At 39.6% G+C, this 6,000-nt stretch overlaps 1 long non-coding RNA gene across 1 annotated transcript; it reads right to left on the reverse strand.

Annotated features, from left to right (window-relative positions):
- Positions 1 to 2,211: 2,211 nt before the first annotated feature.
- LOC124310415 (uncharacterized) lies at positions 2,212 to 4,462 on the reverse strand. The gene is made up of 3 exons (XR_006909668.1): positions 3,646 to 4,462; positions 3,112 to 3,264; positions 2,212 to 2,985 (listed from the first exon to the last, which is right to left on the reverse strand). It is a non-coding gene; the product is annotated as an uncharacterized LOC124310415 (long non-coding RNA).
- Positions 4,463 to 6,000: the final 1,538 nt, after the last annotated feature.

The raw sequence follows: 6,000 nt of genomic DNA on the forward strand, positions 1-6,000 counted from the left end.
AACACAGGTCCTCGTTAACCTTCCTTTTCTCTTGATCAAAAAATCTTTCGTCTCAGAATTAATTTGTACGACTCTTTCCCGACCAATTGGACCCCCAGGAACTCAAAAAACGCAGCGAAAAGAGCCTGGGACCAACAGCAGAGGAATGACGACGAAAAGATCTTCAGCTGAAAAATGTGAAAAACACAGGTCCTCGTTTTTTGGCTGTAACTGTTGATCCGTTGCTCGCAGCGTATTGGGACTGCGCTGAATCGATTCCTTTCGCAAAACTACGTCGGAATAGTGCCACAAAGAATTTATTCCAGCACTTTTCAAAATCGCGAAAATTTTCGCCAAAAATACAAAGGGGTTAACCTTCCTTTTTTTTTGACCAAAAAATCTTTCGTCTCAGAATTAATTTGTACGACTCTTTCCCGACCAATTGGACCCCCGGGAACTCAAAAAACGCAGCGAAAAGAGCCTGGGACCAACAGCAGAGGAATGACGACGAAAAGATCTTCAGCTGAAAAATGTGAAAAACACAGGTCCTCGTTTTTTGGCTGTAACTGTTGATCCGTTGCTCGCAGCGTATTGGGACTGCGCTTAATCGATTCCTTTCGCAAAACTACGTCGGAACAGTGCCACAAAGAATTTATTCCAGCACTTTTCAAAATCGCGAAAATTTTCGCCAAAAATACAAAGGTTAACCTTCCTTTTCTCTTGACCAAAAAATCTTTCGTCTCAGAATTAATTTGTACGACTCTTTCCCGACCAATTGGACCCCCAGGAACTCAAAAAACGCAGCGAAAAGAGCCTGGGACCAACAGCAGAGGAATGACGACGAAACGATCTTCAGCTCAAAAATGTGAAAAACACAGGTCCTCGTTTTTTGGCTGTAACTGATCATCCGTTGCTCGCAGCGTATTGGGACTGCGCTGAATCGATTCCTTTCGCAAAACTACGTCGGAATAGTGCCACAAAGAATTTATTCCAGCACTTTTCAAAATCGCGAAAATTTTCGCCAAAAATACAAAGGGGTTAACCTTCCTTTTTTTTTGACCAAAAAATCTTTCGTCTCAGAATTAATTTGTACGACTCTTTCCCGACCAATTGGACCCCCAGGAACTCAAAAAACGCAGCGAAAAGAGCCTGGGACCAACAGCAGAGGAATGACGACGAAAAGATCTTCAGCTGAAAAATGTGAAAAACACAGGTCCTCGTTTTTTGGCTGTAACTGTTGATCCGTTGCTCGCAGCGTATTGGGACTGCGCTTAATCGATTCCTTTCGCAAAACTACGTCGGAATAGTGCCACAAAGAATTTATTCCAGCACTTTTCAAAATCGCGAAAATTTTCGCCAAAAATACAAAGGGGTTAACCTTCCTTTTTTTTTGACCAAAAAATCTTTCGTCTCAGAATTAATTTGTACGACTCTTTCCCGACCAATTGGACCCCCAGGAACTCAAAAAACGCAGCGAAAAGAGCCTGGGACCAACAGCAGAGGAATGACGACGAAAAGATCTTCAGCTGAAAAATGTGAAAAACACAGGTCCTCGTTTTTTGGCTGTAACTGTTGATCCGTTGCTCGCAGCGTATTGGGACTGCGCTTAATCGATTTCTTTCGCAAAACTACGTCGGAATAGTGCCACAAAGAATTTATTCCAGCACTTTTCAAAATCGCGAAAATTTTCGCCAAAAATACAAAGGGGTTAACCTTCCTTTTTTTTTGACCAAAAAATCTTTCGTCTCAGAATTAATTTGTACGACTCTTTCCCGACCAATTGGACCCCCAGGAACTCAAAAAACGCAGCGAAAAGAGCCTGGGACCAACAGCAGAGGAATGACGACGAAAAGATCTTCAGCTGAAAAATGTGAAAAACACAGGTCCTCGTTTTTTGGCTGTAACTGTTGATCCGTTGCTCGCAGCGTATTGGGACTGCGCTTAATCGATTCCTTTCGCAAAACTACGTCGGAATAGTGCCACAAAGAATTTATTCCAGCACTTTTCAAAATCGCGAAAATTTTCGCCAAAAATACAAAGGGGTTAACCTTCCTTTTTTTCTGACCAAAAAATCTTTCGTCTCAGAATTAATTTGTACGACTCTTTCCCGACCAATTGGACCCCCAGCAGCTCAAAAAACGCAGCGAACAGTGCATGGGACCAACAGCAGAGAAATTATGAAGCAAATTTTCTGTTTTTCGGTTACAAAGGGGTCAATGGTTGTTGGTTCATGGTATTTATTCATTCTTTCATCACAGTGTTGGGAAACAGATCGTAAAAGGCAATTACCAGAGATACAATATTGTAAAAGATCCACACATATATGTATAACATTTTCACAGCTAAGAAACTAGACCTAAGACTACATCTGGCCTAAAAAAAATACACACGGATCGCGGAAGCAAAAATCAAAGAAAGGAAACACCAACAGTAACGATTATCAACTGCGGCAAGAGTCGTAACAGACCTAAGTTCGCCCGGAAAACAATTTCAATGTTGAACGCCAGTGATGGCCAAGGAATCACCGGGCTTGCCTTCCTTTTGCTGCAAGTCCTCAGCCAGACACTTCTGGTCTTGAAATCAGAATCACATCGATATAATTATTGCGCAGTATACACCGCGCGCGTAAAATATTTATTGACCGCGGAAACTGGGAAGGCCGAATGAAATTCAGCGGGGTATATTGCACAACATGTAATTGCACGTCGTATTTCTACTTGGAATTTCTCTAAACCACAATTTGTATTCGTCGATCTGCACGTATATCCATTCTCTTAATATGCAGTGGTCATGTAGTGAAAATCCTCTTTTCAAACCTCAAATAACAGTATATTTACCACAGGCCTTGCTTTATTCAGCTGGCTTGTATTACAGCCGCCATGAACATTCCTAGAAAAACCGATATTAGGGAAACATTCACTTGTGTTCAACTTGCGGTGTGCTGTATCGCAAAAGTTATCCATAAAACATTTGTGCTGCGCAGAATGTGGTCCCGCATAATTGTCCCTGAAAATCACAAAATGGTTTCAAATTCATTCTCACTTCAAATCGATGGATAAGAATATCTGGAAAGCCTAGAACGTTAAAAAATTCAATGACTAAGTATAATTGATGAAAGGAAAACTTTCTTACCAGAACGATCACAGTTTGGCTGTATTTTCCTGCTTCTTATCTTTCAGAGAATTCAATCCAATTTTTATAAAATTGATTACAGATATCTACCATCAGCAGAAGTGATTTCGAGTGGCTCAAGGCTGAGATCAAACGTACAGTTCAGTCAAAGAGCTGTAAAGGCAGAAATACGATGTAACGAAGGTTTGAAAGTGCAACTGAACTCAGTCGAGTTGAATTTTTGTTGAAATAATAATTTATTAACAAAGAAGAAATCAACTTTTTAAAACCATTAATTTCAGACACAATATCACAATTATTCACGATCTTTAATTTACCTCATCGTCGAATCATTTCTATAACACATTGATCGTGAGAAAAATCGCGTAGTTTGGACGATTTTTTCATTTCAACGATGATTTAATACACAGATATGTAACGATAAATATCATTTCAGGTAAACGAAACTGGGTGAACTTTCCTCACAGCTCTTTCTCTGGACTGTACTTTTGGTACATTCGTACGAATCGTCGAAGTATAAAAAAAGGCGCGTACCCAGAAACGTGATAAGGAAGATTGATAAAAATGTGACCGTATATTATATAGGGCAAGTATAGATTCCCTTAGGGCTGTCTTGTTCTACAGGCAAGGCCTGCGACTCGTGTGCTCAAATCTCGTTAATAATTCAGGCCTCCGAAGTATTCCGAGAACGATTGACAGCGCTCGAGTTGCGAGATACGCGGCTGCGGTTCTCCGTTGCAATTATCATTCGCCGCGGATTGCATAAATTAAGTCGACGCGTTGCATAACCGACATCACATCAAAGGTAAGTACCGGTTGTGCCGCCTGCTTGTAGCGACAGCAATAACCGCAGTATATGCGGCGTTGAATAAATTCTGCCGTGCGTTGTAGATGTAAATTTTGAATAGTAAATGATAAATTTTCAACCGTATAATAACAATGAACAATTGTGCTTTGTCCGCGCGCTTTTGAGCCCGCGAGGATGTGAGATTATAGTCGAGGCTCAATAGCTTGCTCGCATCGTATCGCAAGGCTTCGCTGGTTGACTTTCCTCGGATTCTAAACTGGGTCGACGACGGTACAGATAAGCAAACGCGTCCAGTTGTTGTTTCAAACCGCATTTTATACCGGACAGTTTTGTCGCCCTTGCGTATCTTGCCACTTCCTCAAGTGTGTATCGTCGACGTGTGAGTGATGACTGAAAAATGAGGCGGCGTTGAAGTTCCGAATTTGAAAAGTTCCGAAAACGCATAATTTTGTATTTTTTATCGAGAAACTTGAAGTAGAGAAATCAAACCTTGAAGAAACGACGAATTTCGATGGAGCAAATTTATGGTCGATAGAGCAAAATTCCGAAAAATAAAGTTATCATGGCGTGAAATTCCGAAAGTTAAAATCACTCAAACAGCTTAGTTTACTCGACGAGTGGGTGTGAAAATTTAGAAAAACCAAAAACCGGAATGACCAAGATTCCGAACGAAAATCCAAAACAAAGAAAGATCAAAGTGGTGAAATTTCATCAAGCCAGAAATTCACAGAACTGAAAATCTTCGATCATTCCGAGTCTTAAGGTTTCAGATTTTTAAATTTCGGAACTTTGACTTGTCGGAGTTGTGTCCTTTCGGTATTTTGTTCCTTCGAAAGAAAACTTCGGAATTTGGCGCTTTCGGAACGTTTCAAATTTGGAATTTCAACCTCACCCCCGAAAAACGTACGATTTTGGTAGCTGCAAAGAGAAAATCTAACAGTTCTTACACAATTCTCCGTAATTATGATCACTGGCACGTTATTATTATTTTTTTTTTTTTTTCATCTGTAACAATTAAGATAATTTGATTCTGATGCAGCAATAAATTGATACTACGGTTGCGATTAGCTGAAAAAACGCCGTAAACTATACAAACAGATTAAGCGTTGCAATAAGCAAAAAATTTTGCACCTACAATTACAATCAAAAGATATTCTTTACCGCTGGACGGCGCAAGAACGTTTTTTGTATCGCAAAGGCGTTGAAACAATCCAACGCTTGTGTAGTTTGTAGGAATTCATACTTGATGCATCCACGATCAAGATCTTTATACATACCACGCAGTTGCATATTCGTAACCTTGACAATTGCTGCGGTGAACGAGAACAATAATGAATACGAATTATATTATTCTCACTATTGCGCGAGTTTCTTTACACATACGCATTTGGTGCATTCGGTTTTTTCCGTCTGCAAAATCAACAACGGCAGGAAATACCAGATAATTTGATCAAAATCGTGAGGAAGCAGGTCTCCGATTTTTAAACGAAAAACAAACTCTGAGAAAGATTTTCATTCAAGATCTCGCTGCTTAATTACAACAAAATTATGCCTTGAGTTTCATGGATGAGAAGATTTCAGTATGCATTAATCTTTTCTTGATTGGTATTCAAATCAGGCAAACGTATGTGCGTGTGTGTGTATATATACATATATGCAACATAGACACCTACGTGTACGCGTACATGTGTACAAGTTCCAGGAATAGATGAGAAAAAATGAGAAATACAAACGCTCAAGATTGAAGATCGTGAAAAGTTGATTAATACACTGCATGTCTGTATAATTAAGAAGACTCGAAAGAATATCGCATGACAATATAAATTCAGAATTGCATTCAGGATTTTCAGGGAAACGTATTGTGTCCGCATATACGGCAGGTGATTCCGTCTACATTAATACCTGTACATGATATAGTAAGTAGTGTAGGTTCATAGTTTTTTGTCCATTAAACTGTTTCTTTTCTTTTTTCTTTTTTTTTTTTTTATTTTTTCGCGTGTGTTTTTTCCTCATACACGTATCTTCCCCGCAATCACTCAAGTTGAGGAACAATTAAGCAGGTACAGCGATTCGCAATTAAA

This window comes from Neodiprion virginianus, chromosome 1, assembly GCF_021901495.1.
Source record: "Neodiprion virginianus isolate iyNeoVirg1 chromosome 1, iyNeoVirg1.1, whole genome shotgun sequence".
Taxonomy (NCBI): Eukaryota; Metazoa; Arthropoda; class Insecta; order Hymenoptera; family Diprionidae; genus Neodiprion; species Neodiprion virginianus.